We start from the raw sequence: 22,402 nt of genomic DNA, 5'->3' as shown, positions 1-22,402 counted from the left end.
GTGTCATTTGCTGGTAGAATTGAGCAATGTACATATGCAAATGAGCGTTTTGTTATGGATGCAGTTGGATAAATGTCTTTAGTTTATAAAGGTGGAGTTAGCTGGAAGCTATATTTCATTCTGAGATGCTATACGGTACTGTGCGTCCATGGATATCTCGACGACGTTGGTTTTGTATAATATTACTATACTAAAGGCTCTTGTAATATAAATAAGCATTATACTAAAGGCTCTTGTAATATAAATAAGGATTGTTCACTATATTTGGATTGAATTGCATTCTCATCTAGTACAGGCACATTTTTGAATATCCAATTCTCCTCCAATTAGTGTCATGGAGGCAAATTCATCCTACAGTTCATTTCATCCTACAGTTCAGCAAATTCATGGAGGCATTCAACAGTTACCACAGCCAGAAGGATACGCTGGTAAGGACACGTGATGAGGAAGCCGAACTCATGCCCTGCCAGGAAGGTGCTCGTCAGCGACCCGTTTGGCACGAGGCTTAGAGGAGCACAGCGAGCTCGTTGACTGGATTAAGTGGAGTCAGACCTGAGGGAGATCGGATGCAGCCAGGGATGCAGCTATGGACCGAATTTCCTGGAAACGGATTGGACACCAGGCCATGTCTTTAAGACATGCTCCAGAGCAGCAGGCCAAAAAAGAAGAGAGAAGGCAAATTATGATCCCCGCAACTCAAGAAAAGACATGAGCATGAAGTGACTCCTCAAATATTTTCCAGACACAGGCTCAGAACTAATGGAACAGATCAATCTGTACAACCACATTGATTACACCAAAAGCATTCAATTTTATAGGAAAGAACTAAAGAATTGGGGCGGGAGAAGTGACAATGGTCTTCAAACCGAGCAGGACCGGGGTTCAAATCCCATCCGGAGCGTTACCCCGTAGTGAGGACTGACTTATCCAACTACGTGGTATTATTAAGTCTAGTAAACTAGAAATGCTAGACATGACCTAAGAGGTCGTTAGCCCAAGAAGACAGAAAGATTGAACTTAAGACCTCAGTAACGGTGTCGGTGACAGTTCCATATTCTTCAAAAAATATGTAATAACAGTGGAGAAAAGCCTTTTCTATTTTCTTCTTTTCTAAAATTAAATGATTATCGACAAGTACAATTTAGCGTGTGCAACTAATACGTGATGATGAGTATATATTTTAGCAGTCCACCAGCACATCATAAAAATTCTTCTGCCACGATCGTAAGACACAAAAAACTCGATCAAGAAAGAAAGATGATCAACGCAACCAGAATTGCAGAGGAAGATGTTACAGTAAATGTTTCACACACAAGAATTTGCCGTCACCAGTTTTTTTTTTTTAGAGTATCTAGCAACCGAACTGCCATCATTCCAGCACAGTACAGAGCTCGGAAGCTACCGAGCGGTTGGAAAGATCGCAAGCAATTAAGACTATATTTGATTAACGGCTGCCATTTATTTCATCATCATGATCATCATCATCTGCCGAAACGATCGTACCATTCCGCAAGAAATTGGCAGAGCATGGCTAAGTATAGCCACCGCGGTAATTGAATCACTTTTTTGTTTTCGCGATATGCTGGCGACATTTGGAATTGGATGGGATGTGCCGTTAAAAGATGCTTTAATTGTTTAATAACATTCAGACTGAGAGAGAGAGGGAGAGGGATAGCTTTCAATTAGGTTTTTTTTTAAGGTAGGAAGTAACATCCTGAAGATTCACTGTGTTTGAACGATGCCGTTTCCAATAAAATAGGCTTATGTGAGTACGTGGAACCAATCGTCTCATCAGCGTCCATAATACTTCTCAGAAATAGTGCCGTCGCAATTACAGTTTATCCTGATCGTCGTGCATGTTGTAATTGACGTGCACTCGTAAAATCTCCCAATGATGGACAGGCGGGTGTCGGGTGACACATAAAAGTCTGCCCAAGCTCGTAAAACTGATCCAGACAGGGAAAATCCCCTCCGTTTGACAAGCAATTTGTACATTGCGATCGAAGATTAATAACTGTTTTGCATATCAATTTCCCGGTCAGCTTCGTATGTAGCCACACTTTACGAGAGTGGGTGTGTGCCGAATGTTAAATTTAATACCCCGAAGAATCCTTCCGGACATTGTGCCTTCAATCAGATCAGGGACGATTGAAGAACGTCCGGTTGGCCGGCGGGCTAATCATGGCCGCCATGTCGTCATAAAGTATCAATCGTACAAAATGCTAATTACAGACGGCGGAGCACTGAGTAAGTCATTATCTAAATCTTCACCGCAGTCGTTACCACACGCCGCCTCAGCTTTCCACGAGCTGCTCGCTTGCGAATGGAGCATGGCGGCGGGTGGCTGGCAATAAGGTAAGGTGCAGTTGCATTAATTCTCTGTCATCTCAGCATTCTCTTGGCGGTGTGCGCGTGGAAACTGTTGTGTAAATTTGCCCACTGACCCCATACCTGTCGAAGGCATTGTGTGTGTGGCGCAAGAGTGTACTGCCCTGCTGGGGAAGATGCTGGCGCGGTGGTAATGAAACGTGCTCATGTCAAATGGCGCACCAGAGGGCTACGATTGAGTAGGGTGGGCCGGCTGAGAGGGCGCACTGTTATCATTAATTCATTCCTCCTTCCACGAGGGGCTTGGGTAGAGTTTCCGTGCTATTTGCAACTCGAAGAACCGTACCTGAAGTGGTGTGTCGATCAAGCTCATAACTAATCGGTTGATGTGGGCAGGCTTTTTTACAGTATCGCCCGGTATGTCGCCCGGTGACAGCTAGACGACAATAGGAGCTAGAACAAATAGTTTTCATTCGAAATCGGCATGGGAGGAAACGATTGTACTGTGGTGGAAAACGAAACACGTAATGAGGTGTGGAAATTATAGGTTGTTTGGTTGAAAGACAGGCCTCTTCTACCTCTTCTGCTGTACGGTGGGGCGCCTCAGACTTGTGTTGAAAGTGAGACGAAAATGATATGAAAGGCATATTGTCTGTCTAAACCAGGGACTAATGGTGTCTTATACTGGAGATGAGCGGCATGCTGGTAGGATTGGTAAGGGCAGTGATGGAGTCCTATTGTGATGGATGGAATTAGAATGGAAAGGAATGTTTGTTCGCCTGAATGCACTTGAACTCACTGAGTGCATTACAAAACGTTATTTCCAAATAATGTTTTAAGTTAAGATAAATAAAAAAGGGAATCAGAGATATATTATCAAAATGAGTTTTAGCTTTATCTATAGTTCAAAAATTAATTATATTTTTGCTAACCTCAGAAATGGGATGTAAAGTATTCTTTCATCAAGTAATATGAAAATTTCTATAGAAATAAGCCAATTTATACAAAAAAAAGTTAGATAAACTATTATACATTTGCATTTATAAAACAATAGCTACTAAAAAGAAAATGAAAAAACGTTTGAAAAAAAGAAACAAAACAGTGAGTAACACAACTATAGCAACACTTATTTTTGAGGAAAGATATAAATTATATTTGTAACAGATTTACCCATCAGCTATGATGATTAACAGAGTTTAAAAAACTTCAAATAATATTCATTTTTTTTAAATTTTGGTAACTTTTCGATTTTTTATATCACCAAAAAACTTATTAAAATATTACAGACCATTACAGTCAGATTTCGTTCAAAAGCAAATATACCGGATATTGTAAAAATAATTTAATAAATTCTAATTTCTTTGTGATATGAAATAAGTGAAGTGAATCTAAATGCATTAGCATATTGCATAATTATATTGCATATACTGGATTAAAAACACCGAGAAAAACCTGAAGCATTTAGGATATAAAACCCATAAATTTGTGGCCCAGCAGTAAAATTTAAGATTTAAAAATTAAAGTTTTTTACATAAATCCTCCTAAGCCATCAAGTTTACTGAGAAAAAAACGAAGTAATTTAATAACATCTAAACATATTGATATCAAGTGTCAAGAGGGGCAATCTGGTAGACAAGGCAATAAGCCAATAAGTAATAAGTGTGTAGACACGGCACAACCGGGGTTGTTTTAGTTGGATCACTGTCTGCATATTTTGTTTAATTCTATATAAAACATCACTATCAACTTGCGTTTATAGATCTCTTCCAAAGTTTTAACTAGAACTTCAAAATCCAAACGATCACATATTTATGGTACGGACTGTTCACAATGGTTATGGAATGAAGTGTAGAATTGCAATCTGCCGCCACATTCGACAAAGACAAATATGCGATGAGGAATGTATTGTCACGCGAAACTTGCCAAGAACAATAATTAATACCGGCTGCCGCGTCTCGGTGTTGTTAATGAGTGGTTACAAATCGCATTATTAATTACCCACTACAGTGGCGACCGATTCGTGCCACCGACGGCTTTCCTATAATTACTTTAATTGTGTGAAAAATTTCATACCGAAAAAAACAAAACGATCTGTTTCATCACAACACTGACAGATTAAATAAAAAAAAACTTAGAAGAAATATTACTGAATTTAAATTCAATAATAAAAAACTACAACAATTTAAAAGTGTCCATATTGTACTCTACAGTCATGCTTGGGGATGGGCACTAAATCCACAAAGTGAGAAATGATTCCGTTGTAGATCGTAAACTGTTGTGACCACCTGTAGAGCAGCAGTAGGTGTATGATGTAAGAAAAATGATGCTCGGCAGGTTCATCTGCCGGCGGCCACCTTCGTCTACCAACCTAGAAGGCGCGTCAAATGGGAACAACCAATCCATAAATCATAAATTCGAATCAAATGACAAACGCGTTTGAAGGTGTTGAGCAATGAGCTGCAGAGAGGCATTTACACAGAGTTGTAGGTTAGAGTGTTGCAATGGAAGAGTTATTTAACTAGCATTTTCTTAGAATAAGTCGAGAAAGTTGTAAACACCGTCGAAAAAGTTGTTTTAATTTCAAACAAAGCATTCTAACTCGTCAAGGAGGGACTCTCATCCAGGGTTGAAGATTTATCGACAGAACCTGCGAACCGACGGTCACCATTATTTAAATTGATGGAACCGAACTTCTACCGGGGGTACTTCCTAAGGGGTTTAGGTCCCGCTGAGCATTACCACCACCTCCACTCAAGCATTTCTCCGGCAGGCGTTGGGCTGGAACATTAGATTAGACATACAAAATCAACATCCGACAAAACCACACGGCACGGCACGATGAGCCCGCACGGCCATCATCAGATCTTCGCTTGAATCCGCATTTCATCGGTGAAGCGATTCGTTAAGATAACTATTTTTCGCACACCCGGTATGGTAATTATTCATTTCCTGAATATCTTCCAAACTAGCAATATCGCCCCGGAGGCGAACTTCATCAATCTGGCTTTACGATCGCGCCGCGTCGAGGGGGCTTCGTCGGGAAATCCCCCGTTCAGACGAGAGCGGATCCTCCTCAGGACGCTGTTGGGATAAACGGTTCGACCTAGATTTTTGTTTCGCTTGCAAAGCGAAACTAATTAAACGGTACGAATTGAACGGTTTCAATCTATTTCATTAATCAGTCGCCCGCCTGTACTACACTTTTTTCGTGAGCCAAGCGGGATGGTCTGGTGTCTGAGGTCAGCGCAATTGAGCGTGTCTGCTTCTTGTGCACTACGGGTAACTAGTTACACCGGGAAGTTCGAGGGAATTTGGACACGAACCAATCGTACGGGGTTGGTATGGGATGGGCCGGATTTGGATCCCCTTTACCTGTACATCTCGGTGGTGATATATCGGTCCGATGGTCCGGACTCGAACGATCACGATCCCGGAAGAGTTCGCGAAAGCTAGGCAAGAAAGTAGTGCGGATGTGAGATAAAAACCCCGATTCTTGGCAAACTTTGCCTGTGGTCTTGGGTGGTTTGGCGGTGGAGATCATGCTAGCCCTGATCATGAGCTTAGAGATTCCGATAAAATGTTGGCATGAGCTTGAGGTATCACAGACCTACTCCGATGCGGTGTAACGCCACAGTGAGTTTGCGGGCATTTGATTGCTCGAAAGAATTTGAATTTAAGAAACTATTAAGAGGAGGGATTTAAATGTGTGGTCTGAAATCATCTCCAAGTCGAAGTTACACAAGCTACACGCTATAGAGAAAGTATTACAAAAATGCTTACATTCGCTAAATCAATCGGAGTGCTTGCACGTTGCAAACAAAGCTGCTGCAGCACCCACGTCTGTACCGTACCGGCAGGAAAAAAAACTAAATCAACGCAATCGAACGATCGCAATCGGTACCAGGAAACGGTTCACTTCCCTCACAGTATTACACACTGACTCACAAACACTCACGATGCTGTGCAACGCCTTTTTCCTCTTTTTGCATACAAAACACTTTGCAATCGCCGCTAATCTCAGTTCACTATCATCATCAGCTTAATGATAAGCGCACAGGAAGATATCATAAACAATAATAGTAGTAGCTACTACCCTTCTGTCAGAGTCTGTTTAGAGTAAATTGTACAAACAGAGTCGGCTTAATCGACCGTAGAAAGGCAGTCGCGTTATCTGCACGGGATCATCACTTCACTTTCCTCATTTGGGGAGAATTTATGATGAAAGTATCAATCTTTTCTAAATATCTTTTAACACACTTTTCCAAACGCACAAAGCACTTCACTCACATTCAGCCGAGTACACTTCACACCGGGTCTTTACAGAGGAACTATTTCTTGCTCGACTCTTCTAACGAAAGCAAAGCGGGACGAGCGCGAGTCTTAGATGTGAACCCGAGCGATGTTGTGGGATGACTGAGCGAATGGTTGGAAGAGTAACAGTTCGCTCTACGGGCGGACAGATGTGATGCTGCTTTGAACGTTGACGTTGCTTCGGTCGATTCACCACTCTCGGTGGTTCTCGGGTGAGCGCTACAGTACAGGCTCAGCTGACTGACGACCTGTTACGGCCCGGGGAAGGGATGATCAGCGTTTAACGGTACGGTACGATGGATGTCAGTAGGTAGGAAGCATGATTGGTCTGTAAGAAATAGGAAAGAAATATACTTATTAATACTTTTATAATAATTTTAAATTAAATTTTCATCAGTGAGAATTTTGGTATCGAGAATTGTTATGGAGCTTTTTAATAGCTAAACGTTAAAAAATTAATTGCTAAACGTTCAATATATTTGAAAAACTGTTAGCGCATGAGGCTAATCCAAGAATACTAGTAAAATTTGAATAGAATCAGTACAATACGATTTTTAAATTGAATAAATGATTTTGTTGTGATATTCAACACAGTCTTAGGTCTTGGTATGAGACCTAATACACTAAGAGTCGTGCATCAAAACTTATCTGTAACAGTCTCCAGCAATAAGGCTAGTAGTAGACTGTGTGTAAGTTTAGTAACCTATTATCTAGTCGGATAATACTTTAAAAAGGGAGCATAATTAAAAATTTTAAACCCTTAGATTCTGTTCATAGTCTTCTTTGCACTACAAAACTTCAATCTTGAAGAGTAAATTATCTTCATACAATGGGATCGTCTCAGAATCTTCTACTTTGACCAGGCTCTTTTTAATAGAAACTTTGACACGCTGAGACCCCATTTACCTCTTTCTTTGAGCAGACGAGACCTACGCAGATGAGAACAATTAACGAGAACCACATAAACCAATTTCCAGCGAGTAAACGATGTATCGATTTTGTATTGTCAAAATCCGGATAAAAGATTGCACGATACTCCAGAGATTAACTAGCAACATCAGTGGCAGATCAACCTAGGAACGGAAGGTGCGGCCGCTCGGAGCCTCGTCGGTTAGAGGGCCTGTCCTCTTCCTATTCTTCCCTCTAATATCAACATTTGAGGGGCCTCAACTGCCATTCCGCTCGGGGCCTCCAAATATCTTGACTCGCCACTGAGTAACATTCCAGCCATTTCTGGACTATACTCAAGAGGAAATGGTCTGCTGGCCAGGCCATCCATAGTAGGGTAGAGATACTGTGACAGAGTCCAGTTTTATCTGTGAATTGCCCACTAAGTAGAGTCCAGTAATGAGTAATGGAAAATTACAAGAACATTTGAGGCCCTTGCAAAACCAGATTAGAATTATTTTCTCACGTGGCTTTTACGTAAGTGTCAGTTTCAAGAAAAAATTATGTAGTGAATTATTACTAAACGCACATTCCTCATTGCTTCCATATTACAGGCTACCAATAAATAGTAGAAGACCATTAATCAAAATTGATGTTTGGATTTTCCCCCTGATTGGGGTAGCCATGATTTGTTTACTTGCCGTCCGATGGTCAATAATAGTAAAAAAAAGAATTTAAATTTTTATTTCACCTTACGCTGTATTGTTATACCGGTATGCTGTACAAGACATACGCACACTATCAATGTGTGTTTCTCCCCCCACCCGTGGGGAGATTAAGAATTCGTCTGATCGTAACCTTCCCGCGGTGCCTTAAAATCCATCCCCTCAATGGCTGGAACCTTTTTCCACGAAATTATTGATAAGCGACGATGAGCACATGCGGACCCACGTTATCAAAGACGCAAGCGAGCAGCAGTAGAACACTGGCTCAGAACAGTGCCTGTGTGCGCTAATGAAACGATCAGCGTCAGTGCTCGTCCCTCGCATGCTCATATCGCGGCCGTCCTGTTTATGTTTTGAGCAATCCCGAAACGGCGGAGGAGCTGTCAAACATTCCTGTTGCGACTAATCTCCACGTGCCTCCCGGAGACCGTTGGCAGCCGACTGTGTGTACGTGTGTGAGCACATGTGCGCCTGTTATCTTATCGCCGTGCAGGGATGTGATTGGACCGAACGGGGTTGGCCAATCATGCTAGGTGTCCGAATGGAACCGGGCAGCGGGGAGGACATAACGAAAAAAAAAAAAAAAACAAACGCTGGCGCCATCACTCGATCAATTCAGGAAGCTGGACGATTCTGCACCGAATCGGGATTGGTCCGAAATGATAAAGCTGAGCGATAACAGCTCCCATCCGGACGAGCGAAAGTTGTCCGGTGATAGTAGCAATGTGTTATTTTGTCTAATTCGCAACCGTTTTATCAACGTCCTGTATGTATGTTCTAGCAGATTGCTGGCCGTCTAAGGTCCTCTCAGACTTCAAGCATGCGTTCCCTCGCAAGTGCAGATGTTCTCGTCCCCGACTTGTCCCAATAGGCATGGACATGAAGCTCTTGTCCAGTTCAGAATCGTCGTGTCCATTAACAGAGCGCCAGAGTGTGGAGTGACCACAGTCGATGTACGAAGACGAGTCGACTGGGGCGGGCAGACGAGCACGGGCTCTACATATTTGATTAATATATTCGTTCCGTTTTGCGAAGGGCGGTGGTAAGCGAGCGTCTTAAGTTACACAGTCCCGGCTTGCACCAGAGTTAATTAAACATTACGGCGGTGAAATTGAAAATGGAATTCATTAGAATACATTATCGGGTTACGACGACGACGGCGGCTAGGATATGTCGATTGATGCCGGATTTTCGATTTTGGAAGCGGACACCAACGACGGTCAGCTAGCAGCAAGCACTGCACCGGACGAAGGTCCTTCTACCGTCGTAGCGTTCGCAGTGTTCTGAGGGGCTGAAGAAAAATCGAACCGAGGAACTGGTGCTGAAGAAGGTAGGACAGTCAACCAGCGCACCGAAGCACACGGTTTGCATGTCATTTGCAAAATCATGTGTGCTCGTGTGGGGATTCGTGATTGTTCTATGTTTGCTGTCAGCCTGTTGTCAGCTTGACGGTGGTCAGCACGATTTGGGGGCATGGTTAAAAATCACAATATAATGACTTATGGACAGACTACTGACCTGGTGGACATGATGATGCCGCCGTGGGAGACACTGGCTGTGGACGAGCGCGAGTAGCGGCTTATCGCTTTTGTTTGTTTGGCAAAAGAAAAAAAATCGTACATATGCTTTCCATTTTGTGGTTGATTTTCTTTACGTAAGGTGCAAAAATGATGATAACGCTTTCTTAATTTTTGAATGCCGATTCTACATTGCGTAACATAATTATAAAACAGCCTGCATTTTCTATCTCTACTATTGATCAATGTTTTAGAGAGATTTTTTCAACTTCAAATTCGTTCATAAAGTTTAAGAATATTTTTACAAACAGTGAGGTCCATGATAACTTCAAGTGGGAAATCTGAGGTTTTAAACCAGCTTTTGTTGAAGATTCGAACTAGGTGTTCGGCAAAGTGATGTAGCTGGCGGATCGATTCGATTTCACGAGCAACTGGAGTCGACTCCGAATCGATCGGGGGGGGTGGGAAGGGGAGGGGGGATAAACCAATGTTTGGAGAGTTGAATGGACTAATCATTCGGAGCATTCCGGCGTTAAAAGAAGCAACTGGTGTCGATCGGAGTGGACTCCGGAGTGGAAGGAGCTCCGGAGTCGGGTCCGGAATTCTTTCGGAGTCGATGGTGGTTTTTAGAATGCACGATCGATGGCAGATTCGTCAATCCACTCCGGAGTTATCATTACCAATTCAAACAGACAAACTACAGTTAAGGCCAAACAAGGAAACTCATCCCACATTTGGACCCTTCCAAGATTGGTCGTTTTAAATTAGGCGTCACAAATTCGAAACATTTTTAATGTAACGAGCTTGTACATAAAGCTACATATTTTCATTTTATAATATTCGAAGTTGAAGAAAACGTAATTGCTAAACTTTCGTATAGTTACGATACACACTGTGTGTAGGTCAAAATGTTTTTAATTTTTTAAAGATTAAGTAAAGCGTATTAGTAGCAGTATTGAATAACTGTAACGACGTAAGAAAAAGCTATGAAAAACATATTCCTCAGCATCGCTACACAATTGCTCAGCAACTCTTCTCCAGTTATTCATAGGTTAGTACGGTTCCCATCTCGTCAAACCGTGCCCGTACTTCGGAATGCAATAAAAATGCATCTAACTGTACTGCTTGTTGTGCGAGGGTGATAAAAATCGATGCATTCCACGCTGTTTCTCCTAATTCCGCACAAGATTGGATCTGCTCGGTCCAAACCTCGGCCCGGTGCTATAATGATTCATCCGAACACATCCACCGAACAATTCGAAAACAAAAAAAGAAAATAAAAGACACACGGCACGGGCATGCATCACATTTACCACGCCGGTAAGGTTACACCTCACTACACCCAATTACGGCTATGACGACGGCAAAATCCCGATCCTGCCGAAGGTATCACAGGTACCGTGCGCACGTTGGTTGTTTGCTTCTCATGTTTATAATTTTATGATTTCACGTAATAATAGTAATGATTATAAAAAATGATTCCAACAGGCAAGCAGGGCGAAGGAATCGGGGGGACAAAAAAAAAACCTGTGCGCGACCTGTCTACTACTACGGAGCGTAGCACTGTGGTTACCACCGATTCCTTCAGCTTAAAACCCTACCGAGATGAGGTACATATAAAAAAAAAACTACTTCTTCCTTGTTTCCCTTCTTCGTTTTCTGTTTTCGCAAGATGTTTTACACTCCCAAGCGTCCCTATGACAGCCATGTTTTATGACCATGCGAAATGTGAGCCACGGCCCATAGTGGGGTCCCCGGGAACGGGCAATGAAATATCATTTACTTTGCGCGCATTATTATCGTCTGCGCGCGAGTGCTTTTTTGCTTCATCTCCTCCATTTCCTTCCTTAGCATCCCTCCCAACCCCCCTTCCAGTGGCCTTCCCCATCGTATCCAGCTAAATGAGTTCCCCTTTGCTTGGTGTGAAGTGCATGCGAATGCGCTGTGGATCGCTCGGTTGGGTCGTTCGGTTTTATGCGCATCGCCGTAATCTTCTGCCAGCCGGCCGGCCAGCCGAGTACGCGGTTTTTTGTTTCTGTCCGTGGGATAGATACGTCCGCGAATCGGCGCTCTGTGTGTCCCATCCATTGCACCGGAAGGGTAAAACCACGTGCGCACGCGGAATGGCTACAGTGCATCGCGGCACAGCGATCTCGCGCTGATCGGCTTTTGTGCTTTTGAGCGAAAATAACCGTCAAAAACACAAAGCTCCAGAGATAGCTTTACACGCCCTGCCGTGGGTACGGTAAATTGGACGGGAAGGATGCCACGTAAGCACGTACAGCTCTGGATGCTATGTACGTCATCATCGTCCGTCTTTTGGAGGGAAGTTGATGGTTACTTCCTTTTTTTTATCCACTAAAGCTGCATTGGAAAGGCGCTTCAGATAGGGTTTAACAGTGAGCGTAATTTTTTACAAACCACATTAATCATTGCATAAACATACTGTACTGTGTGTTTAACATCATAAATTTATCACAGCCTAAGGAAGAAAATAGTAAAGGACCGGGATATAACGACTCATAAATTAAGAACTTTTAGAGCAACGTTTACTACCGATTTTTGGACAAAAAATACTAAAATTAATAAAAAAAGCAATTTAGCCAGGCAGGCGTCTCTCATGAAAAAGAGAAAAAATAAAGAAATTAAAACATAAAATGAGAATCAAAATTGAATAAATAACTAACAAAGTCAAAATTGAAAAAAAGAAACCCGAAGTAAGCAAACGAAGGAATAAATAATGAAATACACAAAAGGAAAAATCATAAAAAAAGAATTATAAAAAATATATGAAAAATGAAATTAAGAAAAAAGAAAACAATAAATCAAAATTGAACACATAATCAATATATTGAACATTGAAAAGTAGTATGAAAACACATAAAAAAATAAGAAAGCTAAATAAAATAAATAGAAGAAAATTATTTAAAAAAATCCAAATATAAAAAAATTCATCGAAAAAATATCAAAAAATAGAAGATAAGGGTATCAAATAAGGTAAGGTATTAAATATTTAAATTTTTATATTAAAATGGGTTGAAAAAAGTGAATAAAACAAAGGAAATAACTGCAAAACTAACATAAATAACAGCAAAAAACGTAGAAAAAATATAAAAAAGTAAAATACAATAACATTGAATAACAAACGCTAAAACACATTAAAACTAAAGCAAACTACTAACACAAAGAATAGTTAAATAAAAATTATTCAATTCAATTGGAAAACATTTTCATTACACACTGTCAAAGTATGCTCGCATAGGCTCACATTAGCACCATTGCATAATGAATAAGTCGCCGCGAATCAACAATAAAGCAGAAAAGAAAACATTTTGTAAACAAACTTCCCAACAACATTGATGACTTTTTCAAGGGCGAACGCATCAGTTGGCAGGATCTGCCCGGTACAGCCATGGGTTTCCGATTTCATTACTCTCATCGGTTGTTTCGCTTCCATGTTCGCACTCGCCCCAAGCAGCAACGAATGAGTTCAAAAATCAAAACAAACCCCGTCAGAGATAACTGCACGAGTCCCGCAGAATGAGTTCGGCTTGTTTGCTGCGGAAAAAGAAAAACTGCCATAAATCCACCAAACCATTCTGCCGGGAACCATTGGTGCTTCGGATGGCGCATGGACAAGAGAGAGAGCAGAAGAAAAAAATTAACAAACTAATTATATGATACTCGTCGCCGGCCTTTCGAAAGCATAACCGTAAAGAACGAAAAAAAGAAGGAACCCATTTCCTATCGTATTGCACCAGGTCAGCAAATGGGCTTTGCGGTCTGCCACGGAGATCGCTTTCACACGCCTTCCTGACGGAATGAAAGCGGATCAGATGGTTAGAAGTTATAGTTCACACCATTTTCACGCTGCCACCGGACAAGGATCGGCATACTGTTCGGGCTAGATGGAGCTTGGCAGTCACTCCACAACGTATGATACTATCGGTAAGGATTTTTTCCTGCCAAACATTTCCCTGCTTAGGCTAGAAAGTCTGTGAGAACGCTCGCTCGACTGCGGCAAAGCAAGATAAATCTACCGAGACGTAAACCCCGCTTTCCAACAGCCTGCATCTTTTTATGCACAATTTGTTCGTGTCGTGAGAAATGTCGCAAATTTTAATCAACCGTAACATCACGTACATCGAATCCTTGGCGACATCTTCAGCGCCAACTGACACTTGCCGATGTGCTCGCTTATACTTCGGGTACGCTTTCACGAGCTGGGAGGGTCCGAACCGTACGGTAAACGGTGCATGACAGCACGCCGGCACTATAATGTGGTCGATTTTGTCATTGGGAATGATTCAATTTAAATAATGGTCACATTTGTTCGACAACATCTACCAGTGGTTTAGGGAATGGTTCACTAGCGTCGAATGGTATGTGTCTTTTTCCGTGGTCAAATTTAAATTCTACCATCAATATCGAGATAATGTCCGGGAAAACATGACCAAGAACGAAGACACATGCTTTTATTTTTAACAACTAGCATATTTCGTAAATGTATTTGGGTACATCACCAACCTACACTTATCTTCGAGCTTTTTAAACTTTAATTTTATTTTTGAAATATGTACATACTTGGAGCTAATATAAAAATAGTAGAAAATACTGGGAAGAGGCAACATTGAAAGATAGACTGGATCAAGCCTTCATACCCATCCTTAGGTCTTTGGCGGGTTAGGTTTATTCCCCAGTATGGATAGACCAAATTTCTCAGAATTGATAAGCTAGCGTAGGAATCTAATGGCAAATAATAGAGCCAAAGTTTGAGACCTAGATTATTACAGGTTACAGATTACCAAATTTGGGGCAGCTATTTCAGAACTGATATGGGCAATAACATAATAAACTATTATACTCTACCTTATGTTCTCAGGCTCAGGGCTCCAGAGTTCTATATTCAAGATCATCATGGTCTCGAGCATCGATGTTTGGTCGAGTACAACAATGTCGTGTCTTCACACAAGAAGATGCAAGCTACCATATTGATTCTGGAATTGATTTTTCCATCTTCTAAATCTGTAAATTCCAAAGGTGATGTTCCGCTGGTAATCTGTGTTTGCCATATTGCTAAAACTAGATTACAAAAACTAATACAATTCACATCGCTTTTCCTTCTCCAACATTTCCTTCTCCAAACTGTGAAAGGGCACCTTAGCTTGGGTGAGCTCGGCCGGGGTTGGTGTTAGTGCATATCAAATGAGCTTTGTATGGAATACGTCCGGTACTAAGTCTTCTTCCTTTTCCTAGGTACAAACAACCTCCAAAGGTCTCTGACTTCCATTTCTGGCTTTCTGTGACTTGATTTTACCCGTAGTAAAGTAATCAGTCTTGCGTACGGGGAGGCGGTCCAGATGGGATTTGAGCCACGGTCCTGCCGTGTGAAGACCGGCGTCGATGTCGCCTCGGCCACCGAGCCGAACCCGATATTAATTGAAGGTTAGTTAATTTCTTAAAAATATCAACCATAAGCTCATGAACCGCCTTAAAGCTGAAAGAACGGGTTGAGATCGGAACTCCAACGAGATGCTTCCAAAAAACCTGGAATCAACCTCTTTCTTTGATCGATTTAAAAAGGCTTGATGCTGGAATCGAAAGACTTTGATCAACGTTTAAACTGAGGACCCATGTTACACCAAGACACGATCAGGATTCTAAAATCTGAGGAGTCCTGAGATGGGATCAGGATTTGAAAATGTGAGAGGTCCAGAGACAGGATCGGGATTCGAAGACTTATTAAGACTGCAAACGGTATGCGCGTGTGTTGCTGCTATTGAGGGGTCGCAAAAAATGTAGAGCGAAAAAAAATAGTGACTTCCCATCTAAGACATCTAAGCTAACTAAGGTCATATTTCCAGATTTTCGTCGAGGATTCGGAGTGAAGCGAGATTTCAAATGAAATCTTCATTGCAATAATAACGAAGCAATCACTAGATAAGGAAGTTCAATTTTGCCTGATATCTAGTCAAAGTCCCATGCTGTTTCTATACTCCTGAGCGGTGAACCCCTCGCCTTTGAACCATAAACTTCAAATGCAATAAAACAAAAATTGCAAATGCAATAAAAGACATATAAAATGTGACAGATAAACCTTCTTCGTCGTCAAATCAGGTGGCTCTGTATCTACTTGATATGGATTGGTCAACACCACCATCAACATGGATCTCTGTCATCCGCGCTACTTTTACAACTCCCAGTATGATCCGTAGATGATAGAATACCGTAACATACTCCTCACAAGTCTAGCAAATAAGTTACTACCCCAATAGAGGGATGTGTCGTAAATGTGTTCTACCAAAGTAGGGAACATAAATGCACTTCACGCCAACAATGCAATGCACTGTTACCGGATCACATCACCGGTGGCCATAAGCAGGGCACAACAGCAACGTTAAAAAAAAGGTCAGTTCGGTTCGATTTCGCTACGCTATTGCGCTTGAACTGGGGGGGGGGGGGGGAGATCTACCTTCCCCGACCAGGAAGTCGAGAAAACGATCGCCAGAGGATCGAACCGTGGCAGGTTCGCGCACGGGCACATAAACCATTAAATGGAACGGAACGACGATCCAAACAGGGTAGTTGAAGCTGTGGGTGAAACATCTTCTTGTGGCGCTTGCTACGGATCATCTGGTACGGCAGCGTATGGAGAGCAAGAATTAAATCCCTCGCCATTAAAATCCCCCCCCCCCACCCTCTGCATCGGCGGTAGAGGTCTCACGTCGGGCTTTAAAGTTGCTGGAGTAGTGAGCTCCGGACTGATCTGGCGTCGATAGCACGGCCCAACACAGAACGGGAACCTCGAACTCGATCCAACACAATAAGAAGCACGTCGGTCGCGATAAAGTATCGCACCCGTCCCTGCCACCATGGGTCCGTCGTCTAGGAATTAGGTTCTTGTGGTCCTGCAGCTGGATCATCTATGGGAGCTGTTGTGCTGCAGTTCGCCCTCCCAACCCTGCACACGGTTCATCGTACGGTTTGGAGGCTCAAGGCTCCAGTAGGCAAAAGTAGGAGCTGGATGTTTTGTGTTTCTTGCCTTTGGGTTTTGTCTTATCGCAGCGCACTGCGAAGATGCTGTGTGCACAGAAACCCCCAGGCCGGAGCACATCGTTCCAAACCGGCGAACGACGCCAAAACGGTAACCGTGGTTTTGTGTTGCGGTGGTACAAGATTGCCAGCCTAAGATTAATTGCGAATATATATTTCACTGCACCGTCGAGGCTTTATTGCACCGCGCGCAGGGCTAGTGAGCAGCGCAGCGAACCTGGGCGCGAGCGGGTGAGCTTGACTAATTTTTATAATACTATTAGTTACTTTCCATTACTTTGCTTTTGCGAAGCCGTCTTGCTGTCCCGTTTTTTGTTCGTGTTCTGCCGGTTTTTGCTATTATAAATTATCAAATTAAGCAAAAACAGAGTGGGGTGCCGTTTGAAGTGTTTAATCAAACAAGGGTCGACTGTAGTTGGGCCGGTTTTTCGTGAGGGTTTTAGAAAATCCTCCGACTAATGTTACACGCAGGCAGCACGTCTAACCTCACATAAATCTTGGGATGTGGACGAAACTACAAGAGATGGGACAAACCGGGCGCATTGAGATTAGAAAAAAGGAAGCATTGAAATTCAAATGCTCATCCATTGTGGTCACCGGTTTGTCACTGTACTTCAGTTTAGTAGCGGCGTTTCCCGTGCTAGCTCACCGATGGCGTCGTCCGCTTCTCGAGCATGCGTCCATCGGTGGTGCATAATTTTCGGTACAACCAGAGCCCCACCACTTGGGAGCTTTGGGGACGACAACAACAAGACGGTGCACATTACACATTCTCGCCGGTGCGGTTAAGAGATGCACGGTGATGTGTTTTATTTTATGATCCCCCATATTCCCGGCCGGAATGGATAACACAACCAAACAACCGACGCTCAAGTGTCTTCAGCGTTCCATAATGGTACTTACCGGCGAAGGGCGAATGGGCAAAAGAAGGCAACAGCAAAACGAAAATCACAACATACGAAGATGAATATACCTTTGGCAAGTGTCGCGCTGGTGTAGATAAACAACGGAGGAGTAAGAGCCGACAAAAAAAAGGAGATGGATATGGAAAAGAAGTCCAAAATGGATGCCTTTTCTCGCTTGGCGCCGCATTGAAATTTCCTGCAACGGGCGTATTGAAGGCAGTGCATAGTGGACTCGAAGCGGTATTGTATAAATTATGAAGAGATGGTAAACAAATCAAAAAGAAGTGTAAATAAAAACATGTTTAATCATAACTAAAAAAGCAACAAAGTTAGACAAATGATTTGAAATTTTTAAATGATGATGGGAAATAGCTAGAAGATATGTAATGAGAAGAAGATGTGGATATTTAAATTAAATGCTTAATGGTTCGATATAAACAATAAATGCGGAAATATTTTTCTGAATTATATCAGTGATAATGAACTAAAAATACTATTTAAAAATATGAGAAAACAATGACACATTGCTAAGAATAATGTTTGATTGACTATGTAAGATGTGGAAACCAATTGCAACATGTTTAAAGGAATCTTTATTGTCCAGTTCATTTATATAATCCTTTAAGTACATAATGAATTATTTGAAAGTTTTAAAAAAATTGCCGTTTTATTGTTGTTTTACGTCGAATGGCACATTGTGATAAACATGTGAACAGTTGTTTTATGAAAAAAATCAAATCATAAAACAACTAAATAACTAAATAACAACAACTAACACATAAATCAGTGATTTTATGTGGAAATCAAATTCCACATAGCAGGTCTCACAAGTCTGTTTCGAGTAAAATCCAGTTACAGTAAGCCAAATCAAAATCGGTCGGGGTAGACTAGTGATGAGCGTTCCGGAATGAACCTGGTAGGTTCGTTCTGTTTCTCAAAAGAAACGATCGGAACTAGGTTAGAAATTTTGAACCTGGCAGGTTCATGAAAAAGGAACGAATCTAGCGGAAGGAACGAACCTAACAAATGGAACGAATCCGACAAAAACTAACGAACCTGGCAAAATAAGAACGAACTGGTCCATTAGAACCCAGTTCCGTTCCTTTCCTTTTTTCGGAACTAATCGATCACCAACTGAGACCTTTCGAGGTTGTAGTGCCAAACAAGTAGAAGAAAAATGTCACAAAGGTTTAGTTCGTTTTTAATAAAAGTATTAAGTTAAAATTCCATTAGACTGTGCTCGTATCTAGAAAGTAATTAAGTAGTACTAAAAATTTAAACATGTATTTTTTCGATTTCACAAACATCTTCAAAGAAAAAAATAACGAAATGCAGTGAGACTCGAAAGAAGTTGTTATGTTTTTGTTAAAAGATATAATTATCACATTTTTGTGATTTTTGACAATTAAATCATCATTGCCTTCGATTAAAATCTCTAATAGAAATGAAATTAAGATACCTTAAAAAACCCCAATTTTTTTTAATGATTTTTATAAAATTTATAATCCGAGCTAGTTTGTTATCAAATTTAAAAAGTAGGCATAAGACTGTCCAACAAAAAAACGCCTCAAAAAAAAAATTGAATATGATAGATGACGTTATTTCAAGGACCTAGGTATATCTTCTTCCTTGGCACTACAACCTCGAGAGGTCTCGGCCTGCCATTTCTGGTTTTCTGTTACTTAATTTTATCCGTAGCAAAGTAGTCAAACCCTACGTACGGGGAGGCGTAAAGTAAATTAGACGTTTTCGAGGAAATTCTTCTACCAAGACCTTGTATCTAAATCTGTAATTATCTTGTTGTTAATCTTGATCTGTTTTCATCTCTCTTTGCTATTGTGTAACTCATTCCATTCCATCACAATGCTGCTGCTGCTGCACATTCTTGCTGCTTGCATAACACACCCGCGAAAGAAGCTACCCTCCTGTAATGCAATTAGCTCAAAGAATTTTCGCCGAAGTGCTGTCAAAAGTGATCGGCTATTAACTTCACACACAAATCATCTGCACTGCACTCGGTGGACTCTCGCTCGCTCATCATCAAAGCCAATGCTCCCACAGCCCTGGTTTTTAAGTTGTTGTTGGTGTTTCTTGGGGGGATACAAACAGACCAACCGAGGAGACTGATTCGCCTCCAGGGTGATAGACGGCGCAGACCTCATCCACCTCATTCCCGCAAACGCAATTGCAATGGAGGCGATTTAATGTTTCCGCGCCCTCGAATGGGAGTTTCATTTTGCTTCGACCGATGCCGCGGTTACCGGAGAGGTGTGTGTGTGTGTGTGTTTGCTGTGTTGTCTTGTGTGCTTCAACTCTTCTTCTCCGGCGGGCTGTTCTGTAAGCTGGGCAGAACGAAGCGTGGCGTACGACGGCAAACTTGTTACTTCTTCAGCTGTTCTGCTGTACCATGCGGTCTTACCCCGGCTCCCTACTCAAACTCCATTCCTCTTGGCGGTGAACCCATCCATTGCTTCAGAGATCTTTAAACCGACGGAACGTTAGCTTCGCGCACGCTGGAATAGTAGCAATACGGTGCAGCTTCCTAGAGCTTTTCTTCCCTACAAAGACGACAAATAGCAGTTACCGGGACGCGCCAGATCAGACGACGCAGCTCGCAGATCAGCGTAAGCCACCGACACCACAACAACCACACAAACTCCTCAAGAGTAGTCGGCAGCGACTTGGAATATGTTAAATATTATTTACTCTTGCCTTCTTCGCCAGGGCAAAACACGGCACAGAAAGGAAGATTATTATCGTTCACCGGTCGGGACGGAGGCTTTTGTATACAGCTTGTTCCCCCTAGCCCACTGGTTTGTAAGGGGGTTTTGGTTCCTTCGTGCACGGTTCGTTCAGCCGGATTCCATCGTCCAACAAGAGTGGCGGAGTTTAATTTTTCATCTCCAGTTGGTACGCGCCCTTGTTTTTGTCCGTTCATTTCCGCAACATCGCGCGCGGTCGAAGGAGGAATAGTAACGACGTATCTAGAATGCACGGGAAGGTTTTGCTAGGAGTTGCCAATGAGCAGCTAAATGTGATGAGGAACACAACCTTCTACTCGGGAATGATTCATTGCAATGCAGCACTAAGTATATGGTGCCTGGAGAGGCATGTTACAGCCAAGAGCATGTCAGCTTCAAGCTGATCTATTTGAATGCATTGTTGCAAATTCACGGACATACTTCAAATTGAAGATATTGCTCAACGATAATTTCAAAAATTTCGTATAATATTCTAGGGAAAATGATGACCAAATGGACATCACAATAGGATCTAGCATGTTCGTCATATACGAGTCTTTAGTTAATATGACACCGTCCAGTACTCTGTTTAACTTCAAGAAACCATGCGGTTAGCCTTTAAATAAATTACTAATAGTTATAAATACCATAAACACTCACTAAAAGATGTCTCCAGAAGATGTCCCCCGACAGCGTAAACTGCGTGCACGATTAACTAGCGCTGTTCGGAAGTTACCGGCACTTGGCAACAAAGTATGCAAATCACCATCACGCGCAATGCTTTATGCCCTACTTTGTTTCGGTTGGACACGCACTGCACGACACCCGCGAAGAACTGACGACAAACAACGGCCGAGACGTTCGATGCGATCTCACCACCGGACACGTAAACCACGATCCTTGCCTGCTAACCGGTGTAACGCGAACCACGGAACGCGAGCAGCGACCAACCTCCGGATCGGTACAATATCGGACTGCGACTGAGCGGAGCGAAAGCTTCCACCATTGGAAGTACGCTCCGGTTTTTGTTGCCGCCACAGCTCCAGATTGCTACACACACAGGCGCACAACGATGTCGGTCTTTCGGAACTGTTCCGAGTGTACGACGAACCCGAACCGCTTTTGGGATGTGGTATACGAACATACAACCACACGCAAGCAGTCGGATTAATGGACATTTTAGCCGGCGGGTTCGGGCCGGTGAGCCGGAGCTTATCGCGGTGGAACTGGGTTGAGGAATTGGGATAGCGCGAAAGTTCGTTCGATTTTTAACGAGAATATGAAGTAACTTTAACAGAAGGTTCAGTTTACTGTTTTGAATTTTTTATAAAACCCGACACAACGCCAACACATTGATGCAGTGAATTATGGTGACAAAGAAGACACATTTCAATTTTCATATAAAATAGTTTCAGAAAGATTTTTCTGGTAAAACATACAAGCAAGTAGTAAAACACCAGCATTAAAAAGTAAAAAAGAAAACAGACTGTAAATAAATAAAACATTTAAACAGAAATTTATGACATGAAATTCACGATGAAATTTATAATGGAAATATTTACGATACACCATAAAAAATTAAAAGCAATAAAATCTCAACTTCATTCAAAACAACCTTTGAAAAGAATAGAATTTGTTTAACAAAACATGTTTAGCAAAAACAATAATTTTCTTTGGCTCTAAAACCTCAAGAAATTTTGCCTGTCATTGTCATTTCTTGCCTTTATTTACCCGTCACAGGATAGCTAGTCCTGCGCACAGGAATTTGAATTAAAAAACTTTAGTAGAAGAGTATATCATTGGGAGAACATTATAATCCAAAATAACAAATAATTTAATAACAATTAAATGAGCAACATAGCATGTGCAAATAAAGATAAACATAATAAAATTAAAATAATAATAAAATATTTCATAGAACGATCGGAAATACA

At 41.8% G+C, this 22,402-nt stretch overlaps 1 protein-coding gene across 2 annotated transcripts in view; it reads right to left on the bottom strand.

The window, feature by feature from the left end:
- The window catches only part of LOC118504896 (protein N-terminal asparagine amidohydrolase), a 34,683-nt gene that overhangs the window by 9,321 nt on the left and 2,960 nt on the right, over window positions 1-22,402 (bottom strand). Inside the window, exons 1-2 of one of the 2 annotated variants that reach the window (XM_036039957.1) lie at window positions 21,129-21,447; window positions 6,109-6,967 (exon numbers count right to left, since the gene is read on the bottom strand). The gene's annotated coding sequence lies outside the window, so the exon portion shown is untranslated. Of the gene's footprint in view, window positions 1-6,108; window positions 6,968-21,128; window positions 21,448-22,402 lie in introns of those variants that run through there. The other variant, XM_036039958.1, reaches the window with a different exon arrangement.

Source organism: Anopheles stephensi, chromosome 2, assembly GCF_013141755.1.
Source record: "Anopheles stephensi strain Indian chromosome 2, UCI_ANSTEP_V1.0, whole genome shotgun sequence".
NCBI lineage: Eukaryota > Metazoa > Arthropoda > Insecta > Diptera > Culicidae > Anopheles > Anopheles stephensi.
This window is presented reverse-complemented; position numbering and strand designations above follow the sequence as displayed.